This window comes from Mustela putorius, unplaced genomic scaffold, assembly GCF_011764305.1.
Source record: "Mustela putorius furo isolate JIRA1106 unplaced genomic scaffold, ASM1176430v1.1 tig00000743_pilon_pilon_pilon, whole genome shotgun sequence".
NCBI classification, from domain to species: domain Eukaryota; kingdom Metazoa; phylum Chordata; class Mammalia; order Carnivora; family Mustelidae; genus Mustela; species Mustela putorius.
In genome coordinates, this window is record NW_025421464.1 from 10,022,151 (window position 1) to 10,038,476 (window position 16,326).

Consider the following 16,326-nt stretch of genomic DNA (forward strand, 5'->3'; position numbering starts at 1 on the left):
CAGGTATTTACATATATCTTACCTCCCCTATAAATTCTTTGAGGGTAAGCTCTAGGTCATTTTCCCCCCAGAGAAGAGGAGCCTGTATAGAGTTGCTCAGCAATCCCTGTTAAATAAAAGGAAAAATTAAATTAAGTGTGGTATTAAGCCTTTAAAATATTAATATCAGAAAGACCAAGATCAGTAATGATTTCTCTCCACACATCTTGGCCCTGTGAATGCCTGATTCTTTCAAATCATCATATCCAACACAGACCATGCTTACAATGTGCCAGGCATTATTCCAAGGCTTTACATAAATTAACTTAATCCTCAAATGGACTATATGAGATAGGTATTATTATAACCTCCACTGCACACATGAGGAAACTGAAGAATAGGGAGGTTTGCACAGCCAGTAAGTGGCAGCTCCAGGACTCAAACTGGTGGTCTGGCTGCAAAGCCATGCCCTTAACTACTGTGCAGGAAAGCCTTGTGATTGCTGGGCAGCCTCCTACTCATGTAGCTGAATGTGGCCCGTGGAGAACGTACTGTAAAAATGTTAGAGATGCAAGGATATCTAAGGCAAGGAACGATCCCCGTCACAGGAAAGGCGGAATTCCAGAAGGCAGTAAAGCAGGTAAGAGATGACAGAAAAGGAATGGAGGTTTCTGCAGTACAACACTGGAAAAGATAAATGCTGGGAAGAGACCCTCGGACCTGGAACTTCAGGAGCCTCGGGAGAAAGGGCTGAACAGAGAAGTAAATAGAAGCTCTGGCATGAAATTACGGGTATGGAGTTGGTACAGCATACAGAATGGCAGCAAACTTACGAAGTGCTTAAGAATGCAGAGCTCGGGGGCACCTGGGTGGCTCAGTGGGTTGGGCCACTGCCTTCGGCTCGGGTCATGGTCTCGGGGTCTTGGGATCGAGTTCCACATCGGGCTCTCTGCTCAGTGGGGAGCCTGCTTCCTCCTCTCTCTCTCTGCCTACTTGTGATCTCTCTCTGTCAAGTGAATAAATAAAATCTTAAAAAAAAAAAAAAAAAAAAGAATGCAGAGCTCGGGCCACCGGGGTAGCTCAGGCAGCTAGGCATCTGACTCTTGATATCAGGTCAGGTTTTGATCTCAGTCAGGACGTCCAGCTCCACGCTTACAGGGGAGTCTGCTTGAGGATTCTCTCCCTCTCTACCTGACTCCTGCCCCGCTCACATGTTCTCCCTTCCTCTCTCAAATAGATAAGTAAATCTTTGGGTGCTGGGCATTGGGGGAGAAGGAAAGAAAGAAGGAAAAAAAAAGTAGGGCTCAAAGTGCTGGGGCTACCAGTTCTGCTAGACAAGTAAATAGAATTCCTCTGCCTCCATTTCCTCAACTGCAAAATGGGCTAATGTCAGCATTTAGCCTTGAGGATCAATGAGGAGAATCCAGGTATACTTATACTCATCAGGATGGGCTGGTTTAAGCTACAGTTAAAACTCCATTTAAAAAACTCAGTGGTTTAAAGCATAGGCTTCCTGCTTACATTATGTAACCACTTCAGATTCCTTTCAGAAAAAAAGAGATATTTGCCTAGAAGTGTCTCACATCACTTGCACTCAAATTTCAATATCCAAAGCGAGTCACACAGCCATGCTCAACTTCAAGCATGGAGAAGTGCTACCCTACCATATATGCAGAAGAAGAAGAAAAAAAGATTATCAGTGAGCAGCTCTAACAACCACCGCACCACGAAAAAGACTTGCACCATACCTGTCACGCAGTCAGCGCTCAATGACTGACAGCTGCTACTATGATCCCAGTAACTGGGGGGTCTGGGAAGAAACCTGTTCTACCAACCCCAAGTTACTGAAAAGCTAAACGAGCACGCAGATGTGGGGGGAAAAAGTCCAGGTTATTTGCAATAACCCAAGGTAAATTTACAAAGGATTTCACAATGCTATCATGGAGAGAGATGCCAAAAAGTTTCTAGTAAGCAAAAAATAGTAAACAGGAGTTACCAGAATAGTACCACAAGCCTTTTACCAAGATATAGAAGGGAGGCACACGCCAAAATGTTTCTAGTAAACAAGACATAGTAAACAAGAGTTACCAAAATAGTACTACTCACCCTTATTCATTTAAGACATGTAAAATTTCATTGATACCTTTATTCTTAGAACATTAAAAAACATTATTCAGCCTTTCCCAAATTCACTTCTAATCTCAGAACACAACTTCCCCATATTATTCCTGTAAATTCTTAAGGAAATTCTCCCACGGGGGTTTTTAGGACCTTAACCATCGATCAGGGAGAGACCTGCTTAGTAAAATGAGAACTGAATTCTAAGCCAAATTTGGCCCTAGACCAGCTCTATGGTCTCACAAAATATTTACACGACTAGATATCCATTCAATCATCCATAAGATGACGAAATTGGACTTCCAATACTACTCTTCCTCAGTTCTGAGAAGCCAGAAAGATGCTCTGGTTTGGAAGAATCTAGCTGAGATGCTGAATTATGTAAGCCCTGACAATGCTTCAAGCTTCAACTAGAAGGTAACGGCCATAACCACAGCTATAACAGCAGCAAGAAGGCTGAGTTCAACACAACACAGGGCAAGTCGGTACCCAGGGAGAGCCCTGCCAGCATGGAATGCCCCATGAGAGCGGAGAAGGCCGGACAGAGTAGGACTACTCTGTGTAAGTAAGAAGACTGCTATTTGGACATGGCTTATGAAATAGTCTTTTAGTAACATTTCTTTCTTTCTTTCTTTCTTTTAAGATGTTATTTATTTGAGAGAGAGAGAGAGAGAGAGCGAGCATGAAAGGGGCAAGGGACAGAGGGAGAAGCCGGCTCCCTGATGAGCAGAGGGCCTGATGTGGGACTTGATCCTGGGACTCCAGGATCATGATCCGAGTTGAAGGCAGTTGCTTAACCAACTGGGCCACCCAGGTGCCCTCTTTTAGTGACATTTCAAACAACATTCCAGACCCAGCTCTGGGACCTAGTGACAGTGATGGGAACAAACTTGAAGGAACCGACAAACATTTTAAACTTGGTATCTGTCAACTATGAGATTTCAGTGCCAACACACTAGGTTTTTCAACTCCTTAAGACTCCAAAGCAGGGGCGCCTGGGTGGTTCAGTCGGTTAAACGTCCAACTCTCGCTTTCGACTCAAGTCATGATCTCAGGGTCCTGAGACTGAGCCCCATGTCCGGCTTTGCATTGGGGGTGGAGCCTGCTTGAGATCTTGAGATTTTCTCTCTGCTTGTCTTCCCCACACCCTCCCCACCCCAAGCGTGTGCACAATCTCTCTAAATAAATAAATAAATAAAAAGACTCCAAAGCAGTAATCCAAATGTATGTCTAGAGGTCAAGAACTTGAAACTCTTTGGACAAAGTCAAACAAAAGAGCCCAAAGCAACATGTTACAAAATGTTAGGCCCCCAGATCAGCCATACCGTGTCCTTTTCAGCAAACAGAAACTCCTGCCAGGACAACCTGCCAAGACATCTTTACTCACTCTGAGAACTAAGACTGTCCCTACAGCAAAATGGAAAATGGTGCTGGCTTTTTTTTTTTAAATTATGTTATGTTAGTCACCATACAGTACATCATTAGTTTTTGATGTCGTGTTCTATGATTCATTGTTTGCGTGTAACACCCAGTGCTCCATGCAGTGCGTGCCCTCCTTAATGACCATCACCAGGCTAAACTGCCCCCCCAGCCCCTCCCCTCTAAAACCCTCAGTTTGATTTCCAGAGTCCAGTCTCTCATGGTTCATCTCCCCCTCGGATTTCCCTTCCTTCTCCTAATGTCCTCCATGTCATTCCTTATGTTCCACAAATAAGTGAAACCATATGGCAATTATCTCTCTTTGACTTATTCACTTAAAATGGTGCTGGTTTTTCAAGAACACCAATGGAAGACAATACCTTAATTCATGCCATAAACAAAGCTGAAAAACACTGCTACATTAAAAATTTTGCTATTCCTGCAGCCCTAACCATGATCTTTAAGGAACCTACTATGAGGGTGTAAACAATTTGGGACACCCCCACTGTCTCTCCTGCTTCAAGAGTCACTGCCTATATGAAATCTCCTGCCTGAAAACCTAAAACCTGGCAAATATATTTAATAAAATTATGGTACAATTAGAAAAGACTCACTGTGTCTGGACAGCATTTTAAAAAGCGATTTACTTTTACAGCTATGCTTCCTGCTACCTGTCAATCACAAAATAATCTCCAGTCCTGCCATGGACACTGATGGATATATTAGAGTCAATGCTATCCTTGATTTTGGGGAGTTTAAATATGAAGTACAAGTAGATGGGGACGGAGACAGGGAAGCATATACAACCCTAAATGAGTAAAAGAAATCCTTTTAACAAATCAGTTTTTAAATATATTGGAAGAGGACAGAAGACATGGCTCAATTTTTCAAGGGAGGTTTGGTGAATATTATTGAAAACGAAGATTACCTTTATAGAATGCAAAAACCGTCCTCTAAGTAAGGTGATAAAGCAACAATACTTTACATAGGAAAAACCTCTATTAACCAGTCCAAAGTGATGAGAACTCCCAATGATCAGTGCTTTCTACTGAGGACTGGAAAACTGCAGTATTGCACTTAAAAGCTTCAATATTTACAGAAAAGACAACATCAAGACATCATGCAAGTTAGTCACAGCCATGAAGGGTCACAAGGCCTCACTAAAACAGCTACCTTGCTGTTTGCAAAACCTTCTGTGACACAGATCTAAACTTATTTTCTGACCCTACTATTTTCTTAACATCAAATCAACTTCTAGGTAAAAAGAGGTAAATATAAATGGGCAAATAAGTGCCAACTTTTATTCTATGATTTGCTCAGTCTGATTTAAAGCTATAGGACAGTATTGTCCTATCCTGTATTTTCTAAGTGAAAGGAAGAAAAATCCACTTTTGCTGCCCCCACCCTGAAAGGGGGACCCCGAAGTATCTAGACCCGTGGTGTCAAATGCCCATGCCACTATGTGACTAAATTTAAATGAACTAAAATTAAATAAAATTTAAAATTCTGTTCCTCAGTCATATCAACCACCTTTTAAGGGCTCAAAAGCCACATGTGTGACTGACTAGTAGGTTCTGCACATAAGACACTTTTCATCATAGCATAAATTTCTACTGAACAGCGCTGATCTAGAACAACGTTTCTTAAATTTAAATGTGCATAAAAATCATCAGTATCGCTTGCTAAACAAGATTACTGGGTCTCCACCCCAGGTCATTTATTTCAGATCAGTCTGGAATGGGGCCTCAAAATGTTCATTTCTAAACAAGCTGCAAGATAATGTGATGTTACCTATCCCCTTAAGTAGTGCTGCTGAGGGTTAAGAACTACTTTTGAGGGGTGCCTGGCTGGCTCTGTCAGCAAAGCATGGAACTCTTGTGTTTTTCTTCTCCCAGATCTTATTTATTTATTTGAGAAAGACAAAGAGAATGTGTAAGCAAGGAAGAGAGAGAACATGAATGGGGGTGGGGGTGGAGGCAGAGGGAGAAGAAGAGGGAGAAGCAGACTCCCCGCGGAGTAGGGAGCCCAGTGTGGGGACTCCAGGACCATGAACAGAGCAGAAGGCAGAGGCTTAACCTAGTCACTCAGGGGCCCCAAGTGTGCAACTCTTCATCTTGGAGTTGTAGGTTTGAGCCCCACAGTGGGTGAAGAGATTACAAAAACAAAAACACAACTTTTTGTTATTTCTCAATCCATCGTGGACTAATACTTTTATAAAATACCAGAAAAATAAATTACCATGAGGAAAAGTTTTTTTTAAAAGAAAGACTATACTATAAACTTACATGTCTTAATAGACTCAACAGACAAATCAATTTTATAAAAAATGCTCTAAAAACAGCTACATGTTTCAAGTGCTCTACTTACCTCATCAGACAGTTAATAGTCCACAGACCTGCACAGATCTGCAGATTATGAGTAGCCTTGATCTAGAAAAGCTTATTTCACATTTTAACAATTATCTCTGACTCTGCCACATGGTCAAAAAGGAGGGTGTCCTGACTTCTTCAGGCTAAGCTACAGTTGAATTTAGACTGCTAACTTCGTAAGAGTTGTTAGACCAAAATATACAAATGAACATTGATAACATCTTTGTGTTAAATTATATAAAAATTTCTTTCAGTAGGGGCGCCTGGGTGGCTCAGTGGGTTAAAGCCTCTGCCTTTGGCTTGGGTCATGATCCCAGAGTCTTGGGATCGAGCCCCCCATCAGGCTCCCTGCTCCGCGGAGAGCCTGCTTCCTCCTCTCTCTCTGCCTGCCTCTCTGCCTACCTGTGATCTCTGTCTGTCAAATACATAAATAAAATCTTTAAAAAAAAAAAAATTTCTTTCAGTAAATAAAATCTATGATCTGCACTGGCTCACTGGACATAATCTTTCAAAGAATTTCTTAGACTACTGTTGGCTTCCTTGAACCCAAAGTAAATAATCCCAGCACACTTCTTTGCTCATATGCACTTAGGGAAGGAACAAACCAAACAGAATCCCTTCACAGGAGTCAATGCCCTTCCCCAAACTGCCTCACGCTTAAGGTGCTTTCCTCCAATGACATATCAAACCAAAAAAATGGATTTTTCTTCTAGTCAACTTCTGGTCTGGCCCAACAAACGAACTTCTATGAGAAAATTTCCAGGATTTCTCTTTGGCCACTTCCTAGAGACTACTTCTGGAATTTTCTTGTCACTCTAAAATTTTGTTTTACCAATTTACTTGACTTTTACTTAAGCAAATTATAAAACAAGGCTCTGAGAATTTTAACACTTGATTCTTTCTCCTACGGTAACATCTGGTTTAACAGAACTCGACATATACCCATGTTATCTGTAAAATAAGCTCACAAGCTCAAACAGACATTAAGAAAAATTCAACCTGAAATTAACCTTAACAGAAAAGTCAGAAGGAATCACATACGAAGTCTGGGGACTATAAAAATGGGGGGATTTTTTAATTGTTCCTCTTACAATGTAAGGGGGAAAACCCTTTTCCTCCTAACATATTGAATGAAGCAGTAACAGAATGATTAAGAAGTATTCAAAGCAAGAAAATGTCAGGAGAGTTTGCCATGGCCACCCCTCCAGTCCCATCTGCAGAGGCAGATGGTTGAGGCAGAGAGGCCCAGGACCCTCTAACACTGTTTTGCATTTGCCCTCATGGCTCCTGCTCCAACCCTTACTCTTTTACCAGTGTGCACGATCAAGGGTATGTAGCTTCCCAAGTGTAAAGATAAGGTAGGGAAGAACTCGGGATAACCCTTTGCCCAGATGCTGCCTGGAGTGATACCCAAGGGCTTCACCAGACGGACACCACAGAACCTCCTAAAGGCCCAACAAAGTCAGCCTCCTGGAAAAGATTTTGCTCCTAACAAAACAACTATTTCTGAAACAACCTAAATCCATGATCTTCAATATTGTTTTTGTGTGTGGATGGGAATAAATGATGGGGGAGGAGAAGGCAGAGGGAAGGGGGGTGGGAGTCAGAGATCCCTTTGAGAATCACAAGAAGAATGGACTCACGTCTGATCAAAGAGCACCAACAAAATTTTCTATGCTATTTTGTGGAGTTCACAGACAGACCAGACCTAAGGGTCCATGAATCCCAGGATAAAAAGCCTCGACCTAAATAGGTAGGAACCAAAGGCCAAGGTTACCACAGTAGTTAGACCTCCTTTTAACCTGAAGCCTGACCTTCTATATAAAGACAATCTTACAATTAAAAAGTATAGAGGGGTGCCTGGGTGGCTCAGTCGGTTAAGTGTCTGCCTTCATTTCAGGTCATGATCCTAGGGTCCTGGGACTGAGCCCTTGTCGGGGTTCCTGCTCAGCAGGAAGCCTGCTTTTCCCTCTCCCACTCCCCCGCTCCCCTTGCTTGTGCTCCCTCTCTCTATATAAAATAAATAAATAAAATCTTTTTTAAAATAAATAAATAAATGAAATTTTAAAGAACAAAAAGTAAAGAGATTCCAGGGGCACCTGGATGGCTCAGTTGATTGAGCGAATGACTCTTGATTTCAGCTCAGGGTACAGATTTCAGGGTTGTGAGATGGAGCTACACTGGGCTCTCTGCTCAGCAGGGAGTCTGCTTGGGATTCTCTCCCTCTCATGTCCTAAGCCCTCCACCCCACCGCATGTGTGCTCTCTCTCAAGTAAATCTTTTGTAAAAAAAGTATAGAGATTCCAAAAGTAAAACACCTTGGTCACATAATATACAAGAAATTTCAAAACATATTTTAAATTTACTGACAAAATATTTGGTCCATAAAATTAGATCAGGGATACTTCCTACAAGAATCTTTAACTATTAAAGGAGTAAAAAAATAGAGATCTCCTTTTACTTTTTTAGAAAACTCAAACCCAACTTACATTTTGATTTGTGTCCTTAAGTTATCTTAAAATTCTACTTCCTAGTTTTCCTCAAATTTTCAAATACTGTCTTAGGAGGTTAAGTCTTCTGAAACAGCCAGTGAATAAAAGTGCCACAGAAATCTATTAAAATATCAGATTTTCTCCCTTGCTAAAAAAATTTTAAGTCCTCCATTATGACAATAAAGAAAAAAAGTTCATCAACTTAAAAAAAAGGACTCTTCAGAATAGGAACTATAGATTCTAAAGGTCTCAATGATGGGAAATGACAAAAAGAATTAAGTGTAGGCGGATGTAAAGAATCACTATTACAAATGATAAAAACCAACGAATGCAGGTACTACAAGCAAAAAGAAAACATTTTTCTCTGGATTTTATGCAAATAATTTAGTTCAGAAATGGGAACGGGGATGGATATTTTAAAATAACTCCATTTTACTACCTTCAGGACTTTTATGGAAGTAACAGAATTTCTCAAGAGGGTATCAACGCCTCCACAAAATGAACTAAAGAAAAGAACATTTTGGCAAGGAAAAAGTGACTGCATTCTCCTTCTGCACTTTATGGCTATTAGTACCAGGCTAGGCTGAACTCTTAAGTGCCCTACAAGGACCTCTCCTACACTAGTGAGGCAAGGGGGGGAGGTTAAGGGTGCCCTTACTGTATCCTAATTTGCCTCTTCAGTGACAAACTCTTGAAATGAGGAAGTAAAAATAGATGAGTGTGTAGAACAACTTCTGTCAGTGAATTTAACCCCATACCACTAAACATGACAGCACACTCCAGCTTTTAAAGCAATCTTGAGAGGGCAGTAGATGAAAAGAATATTTAAATCCAGCTGATCTGGGTTCAAATTCTGGCTTCAACATTCACTAGCTTTAATAGCCTTAAATAAGCCACCTCACCTCTCTGAGCTTCAGTCCAGACTCCTGGAGTGACCATGATAATGGGAGACGTTTGTGCATCTCCGCAGCCCCAGTGCCTGGCTGAGTGCTGGACACACACCAGGTATTTATTCAGTGCTAGTTCTTTTTGCTTGTCTCACAAGTATGCCACATTCTATTGGGAGGAGAAGGGGAAAAAAAAAAAACCCAAACCTGTTTTCTTGGAAATAGAGATCTAAACCCTAGCTATTATTTTATGTATCAAAGAGTTTTCAATATAATAACCTGCTACAGGAGAATGCAGGCAGTCCCATGGAATTCACTGCAGCTTTTCACCTGAATTAAACTAAAGCTCTGTATGAAGAAGGGAAGTATAAAGTGAACCGCCAAATATTTATTAAAAATAATACTATTTCAGGGCATCTGCATGGCTCAGCTGGTTAAGCCTCTGCCTTCAGCTCAGGTCATGATCTCAGGGTCCTGGGATCAAGCCCCACACTGGGCTTCCTGCTCAACAGGGAGTCTTGTTTCTTCCTCTCACTCTCCCCCTGTACTCTCTCTCAAATAAATAAATAAAATCTTATCCTGGGGGTGGGGCGCCAAACTAGATGGCAGGGAGTGAAAACATAGTCTCCTCAGTTGATTTAGATACAGTCACTGTCACATACCAAAAATATTTTTGCAGGCAGAATTCTTGAATCCTCTAACCTGTTCACAAGGATTGAGAACATGTTTGTCTCCACTTGGCCATTACCAATACAGAGTCCATCTGTGAAAACTGAAAAACATAGGTCCCTACAGTGAGAATCAAACCTGAGAGTGTGGAAGGCTTTTTCCTCATTGTTTAAGAATGGAAGACATAACCACGATCTCTGCTTGAGGTAAAGCCATGCTTCCAAGAAAACCGAAAAACTTGTCTGAAACTTCTATAAATCAAAGAGATCTCTAAGACGCAGGGGCCCAAATGTCTGCTGTTTCTGGTAAGTTTTCTGTAACGTAATGGCAAAAAAATAACAAATGAGATTTGGTTTCTAAAGAGATATGATTCTGCTTGAGATCTTTGGCATTGGAAATGTTATAAGAATAGTAAATCAATAATAAAAAAAAAAAAACTAACTGCCGAAGGACCATCCAGAAATACAGCAAGTGTTACTTGTGACTCTCCCATTTCACTCCAAACTGGTCTTTCAACTTCTTGTGTGGTTGGCATGAATATACCGATGAGCTTAGAGAATTTCCAACCATATCAATAAATTATAAATTATAAAAATAATGATAATGATAAGGACAGAGTCTTAAAAACCATGGTAAAAGTGATCACACACTGTAACAACAGAAAAGCTAAATGTAAAAAAAAAAAAAAAGCAAAGAAATAACCGATGTAATTCCAGGCAGACTGTCATAGCACTTCGAGACACAAATAATTTCACAAGAGATCTAGATTTATTTTGCCCACGGCCAGACTGCAGCAAAAACAGTATCATATTCTGGTTGCTATAAAGGAGACTCCAAAGTTAGCAAAAAGGAAAAAAAAAGTATAAAGGTTAGCTTTTAGTAGTAAGTAGCCCATGAATGAAGAAAGTTTAAATAATCCGTCACAATTTATTTAGATCTGCCCTGGGAAGAAAGAAGCCCAAAATTAATCATTTACCACTCCCCATTTTCCCAGGCCTTTGGTTACAGTCACGCATTGCTTATATGAAACCACCTGTTCAGGCTGGCATAAACCATGGTACTTGAAGATTCGTGCCTAATCATTTTTTCATACATAGATCTCAAACTTGCTCTGTCCTGCCAAAGAGCCACAAAGTTCACAAAAACTATATCCCTGAGGTTGCCAATGGAATCTACCAATTTATGCTACCAACAAACTACTGTATAGTGCACAGCCAGTGACAACAGATCTCCAGAAAGGAAGGCAGCTCGCAGTTAGCCTTGGGAGCACAGTGCTGAGGTCCCTTTGAGGACTTTTCTAAGTACCACAAGCACATCCCCATAAGGTATGTCAAAACTGGGGGCCTCAACAGGACTGCATTCCAGTATGCCATTTGAAAAACAGTAACTGAATCTCCAGCAACACTGCAGACACTCTAAAAATTAATTTAAAAAAATTTTTTTTCAATGTCTACCTTCTCTGTTCATGGAACTGTTACATCAGAATGAGCAGTTTTGAAGGGTTGGGGAATAAGGAACATACAACAGCTCCAGAGACGCCTGGAGATGCCAAGGATTCACTAGAAGCCTTGGCCAGATTACTAATGGTCCATAAACCCTAATTTGGAGAACACGGGCCTACAAGTCGAAAATTGAATTATATTGCCTTATTAGATCCCACACTACCGAAACCACAGTCACATCAGTCATAACTGGAACGAGGAATACTTTATGTACACAAATATAAGTGCCTGCTTATGTATTTTTAATTGGATCAAATAAAACTGAAGCTGCAAACAAACTCAAATTTCAATTATCTCACTAGTGAGGGGATTTCCTAATAGCGTCTTTTTAAAAACCAAGTAGCTGCCAACCGTCTGCACATCTGACAAGCGTGTCCCTGGAAATTTGGGAGCAAAAGGCTCCCGTTACTTCTCAACAGCGAAGAAAATAAATACCCTAAAGGGGACAGATGATTCTTTTTTTTTTTTTTTTTAAACTCAAGCATGCAATCTAATAATGCACAAAACTTGGCTGCGGGGCTGCTGGACACCTCCGGGGTTCCAATTTTCGGGGCGAGTGCGCGCTAGTGCGTAAGAAGGGGGCGGAGGGGGAGCGCGCTCCGAGGACGCGCCGGGGCCCCCGCCCCCTCCCGGAGCAGCAGCCTGGCACCAGCCCACCCTCCTCCACCCCTGCAAACAGACGCAGGACGCCAATAAAGCAACTTCTCCGCGGGGGCGGCGGCAGAATAGCGGTCACCCCCGCCGCGCGCGCCGCACCACCCAGCCCGCCCGAGGGGTCCCTCTACGGCCCGCCCCAGGGGGGAGCCTCCGCACGCCCCGCCCCTACCCGCCAGGCCAGGGGCCGGGGGCTGCCCGGACCCCCGCCCCTCCGCGCGGCCCGCAGCGGCGCACTCCCAAGGACGGCCGCCCGGCCCGAGCGCGGCCTGAGCGCGAGCAGGAGCGGGGCGCGGCGGAGGCCGGCTCCTCTCCTCAGGCCTCAGGCCGCCGCCTGCCCTCCGCCAGGCCGCCCGCCGCCGGCCCCGCTCGGACCCCGGCCCGGCCTCGGCGCCGCCGCAGCCCCTCATCCCGGCTCCATTCATAGGGGCACCCCAGCCCGGCCGGCGGGGCGGGGCCAGGGACCCGCGGACAAGGCCGGCCAGAGGAGGCCAGGGAGGAAAATAAAAAGTTAAGAGAAGAACTTACCTAAAATGGCTCCTGCAGCAGCCAAAATACAAACAGCTATTATTTGGTGAAGTTTAGCTCAGACACCCTGCAAGGACACCCTAACCCAGCTCGGGCCCGCCTTCCCTGCAACGCCATTGGGCTTCGCCAGCCCAAAACACAGAATCATTGGTCATTCTGGCTGCCGCTCAGGCAGAAGCCCATTTCAAGCTTGCTTGCAGGGGCGAGTGATGGGCTCGCTCCATTGTGCTCGTATTTGCATGGATGTGATCGCGGCGCTGATTGGACGGCGCCGGGGCCGCCCCGCCCCCTGCCTCGCGCCCCCCCGCCTTGGAGACGCTGCTGCGCGCGGCCCCGCCCCCCGGGACGGAGCGGCGGGGCCACGGGGGCGGGGCGGGGCCGGGGTCCTGCGGGCCGAGGGGGCGGGGCGGGGTCCTGCACGCCGCAGACCGCAGGCAGGGGGCGGGGACCCGGAGTGCGTGCGGGCGTGGAGGGGTTCAGCCGGCAGGTGGAGGTCTCGCAGGTAGCAGGCTAGCGAGCTGGAAGATTCGGGGCTGGCGTCTCCCGGGGTGCGAGAGGATGTGGCTGGGGTCCCGCGACAGAGAGAGATTCTGCTTGGGCCGGGGTCCCGCAGACAGAAGCGAGGAGAGGCAAGGGTCCCGCAGGTCAGAAAAAGATGCGGAGAAGCCAAGCAAAGAGCCAAGGAGTTTCATTCTGTGTCTCCAGCGGCATCTCCTACCTCTCTGCCTGGCTCCCTGGCACTCCTGGCACACGACAGGCTTCTTCCCAAGGCCCCTGTACACCCCAGGAGTTTTCAGCCCCAGGGATCCTGCGGCGCCTTGATATACCTCCGAAAGATCAGGTGTCGAGCTGTGGTGTATTTATGTTCAGGCCTATCTCCCCCACCATCCTTGCAGCATCCTCAAGGACAGGGCCCGGCATATGGCAGAGATTCAACTAATTGTTTATTACTCTTTAATTCGTTCGTTAGCAGTTAATTTTTGAATAGTCACCAAATGCCAGGCATTGATGTAAGAGAGGAGATACAGCGGTCAATAGGACAAAGGCCTCGCTCTTGTGGAACAGGCATGTTTAGGGGAAAGAAAGACAATAAGTAAATACAAGGGGGCAGTACTGAAAAGTTCTATAAAGAAAATATATGGAGAAAGGGAGGGGGGTGTTATCCACCAGCCTGGTCCAGTATCCTGTTACTGGCCTCCTCCCCAGTGGTGATAGTCACCTGCCCCCTCCCTCCCTGCTTGCCTCTATTGAGGGTGTTTCCTTAACACCCACTTTAAAAAAAAAAAAAAAAAAAAAAAAGGCTGGATTATGACTGTAGAGGCACATTTTACCTCAAGTAGGAATGATCTGAGTCCTGGTTGATTCCAAAAGCAGTTTGTTGGATACATTTAAGATGAACACGGCTTGACTGTCAGGAGTAGCTGTAATGATGTAGCCAAGCCTTACTGTACCCCCAGAGAGAGGATATTTTTAGTTTCTTTGAAGCCCAAGTGTTCCTGTGGTTTCCATCCTGTGACCCTAGCTCCTATCTGAGGATTACTTCTTGACTTCTTGGCAGACACCAGAAACACCAGAGATTTCTCCAGTTTGAAAATACAGAGATAGCAGAGCCCCCCGCCTCCTGTCTACCTCACTTGTGCACATTTCTCTCATTTCACTCAAGGTTGGCCAAGATGCCTTGTGGTCTTTCCTTCCTCCTCTTTCTTCCTTCCTTAAAAATAAAATATATTTATTAAGCACCAACGGTGTTCCTGATATTGTTGTAGATACAAAGGCAGACAATATCCCTGTCCTCAGGGAGCTCATAATCTAGTTGGGATCAAGATGGAAATGTACACATTGATCCTGAGGACCTCTAGTCCTGCCAAGCTGTTGGGGTGTGAGGATGGAGAGAGAGGTTTGTTCCCCCGCTGTCAAAGGGACAGCAAGCTTGCCCTCCCGATCCAGCTGCTGCAGAGCCTGAGGCAGAACAGGGAAATTAGTGGCCACAACCCCTTCAGTCTGACATAGGATCAAGACTGCTGATGAGGCTCAGGTCTGTGCACTTTAGTTTCGGGAAAGAGGCTGGGCACTGAATTATATCAGAGAAGACTTGGTGAGTCCTACATGGGAGTCAAGTGACCCTCCCTTTACCAAATCATGTCCCTCGCTTACAAAAGATGAAATAACATAAACGAGGTGGGGAAGAATGGAGCTCCAGGCAGAGGGAGCAGCGTACATATGCCAAGGCACAGAAGCAAAAGACAGCAATGAAAGGTGTGGGAGCAGGAAGGAGGCAAACTCGTCAGACGGTAATTCCTGTTCTTAAACTTGAGAAAAGTCTGTAGCACAGAAGTCAAACATAGAGATACAGATGTTATGTTACCAAATAAGAAATCAATAGCAGTACAAAATTGATCCACAAGTGAATGGTACAGGTACAAGCAAAGGAAAGGTCTGGAGGCTCCACTCCACTCACTCCACTCAACTCAGTGAGCTTGACCCTCATAGAGTCAGGTCTGCAGGACAGAACAGGGTGAGTGGAATCTGACCCTTAAAATACTGGTGCAGCAGGGTACCTGGCTGGTTCAGTCATTAGAGCAGGCTGCTTTTGATCTCGGGGGCATGAGTTCAAGCCCCATATTGGGTGTAGAGATTACTTAAATAAATAAATCTTTAGAAAAGCGGAAGAAAAACACTTCTCCAGCATCCAGGGACCCGCAGGTAGACATTAGGGGAAAAGCTGTCTGCTAAGTGGCTTTTAGCTGTGTGCATCCATGGGGATGTCTTAGCCACTACGACACAGAGCTTGACTCTACTGGGCAGAAGTGAGAGGCAAAAGGAGGAAGGTAGAAAAGTGAAAAGAACCAGTACCAGGATGGTATCTGGCCTCTACTTCTTCATCTGGCCTCTACTATGTGTGGCTGATGGCTTCAGCAGAAGGGATTATCTTCTGAGAAGTCACATGACATAAGGCATAGCATAGCCTATGGGAGAGGAAAAGGAAAGAAATTTATCCACCAGCTTACATCCCATGTTCAGTAGTTCATGCACAGGTGCCAAGTGGGGCTTTGGGGTGTCCCAAAACTCAGTGTTAAGAGGCTTACGGCAAGGTCGTGAGGCATTGATTTATCAGGATACGGCTCATGAAGTCAAATGGAGCCCGTGTAGAGCTGAACACCATAGCAGCTGCCGGGACAAGAGATGGTTGGCACTAAGAGGCCCTGAGGGTCTGTTATGAAGGGGACAGTGATGATGCACAACTTTCCAGACCATATAGTATGTCCATATGTACAGCGGGCCTTAGAAGAGCAATTCTTAGGAGCTCTGAAGGGGAGCCACAGAAGGGCTCCCAGCAATTCTAGAACTTTCTGGTAAGAACTCCATAAACACAGGTTATATCCTGCCTGACCATGTTCTTTCTTGCCTTCCTGCCTCTGTTAACTTGTCTGCTTCCTCCATTAGACCGTGAGCTTCTCTATTGTTCTTGCTTACATATCTCTGTCACAGAAAAGGCTATTTACACCAGTCCATTTCATTTTCATCCTAGGCTTGTAGAAAAAACACATTTCTCAGTAATCAGATTGGTCCACGTGACTAAATTCTGGCTAATGGAATCTGGTCAGAAGTGATAGATATATCTCATTTCTAGGCATCCCCCAAAACCTCCTATGTGGGCATCCAAACTCTTCTCCTTTCCTCATTTGCTAGGGATGCAAAAATATCCAGT

General features: G+C 44.4%; 1 protein-coding gene across 8 annotated transcripts in view; it reads right to left on the bottom strand.

Annotated features, from left to right (window-relative positions):
• Positions 1 to 12,719, bottom strand: part of CHD6 (chromodomain helicase DNA binding protein 6) — a 192,294-nt gene extending 179,575 nt beyond the window's left edge. For 5 of the 8 annotated variants that reach the window (XM_045084209.1, XM_045084206.1, XM_045084210.1 and 2 more), the window contains exon 1: positions 12,618 to 12,719. The gene's annotated coding sequence lies outside the window, so the exon portion shown is untranslated. Of the gene's footprint in view, positions 1 to 22; positions 107 to 812; positions 829 to 12,617 lie in introns of those variants that run through there. The other 3 variants (XM_045084207.1, XM_045084208.1, XM_013053296.2) reach the window with 2 other exon arrangements.
• Positions 12,720 to 16,326: the final 3,607 nt, after the last annotated feature.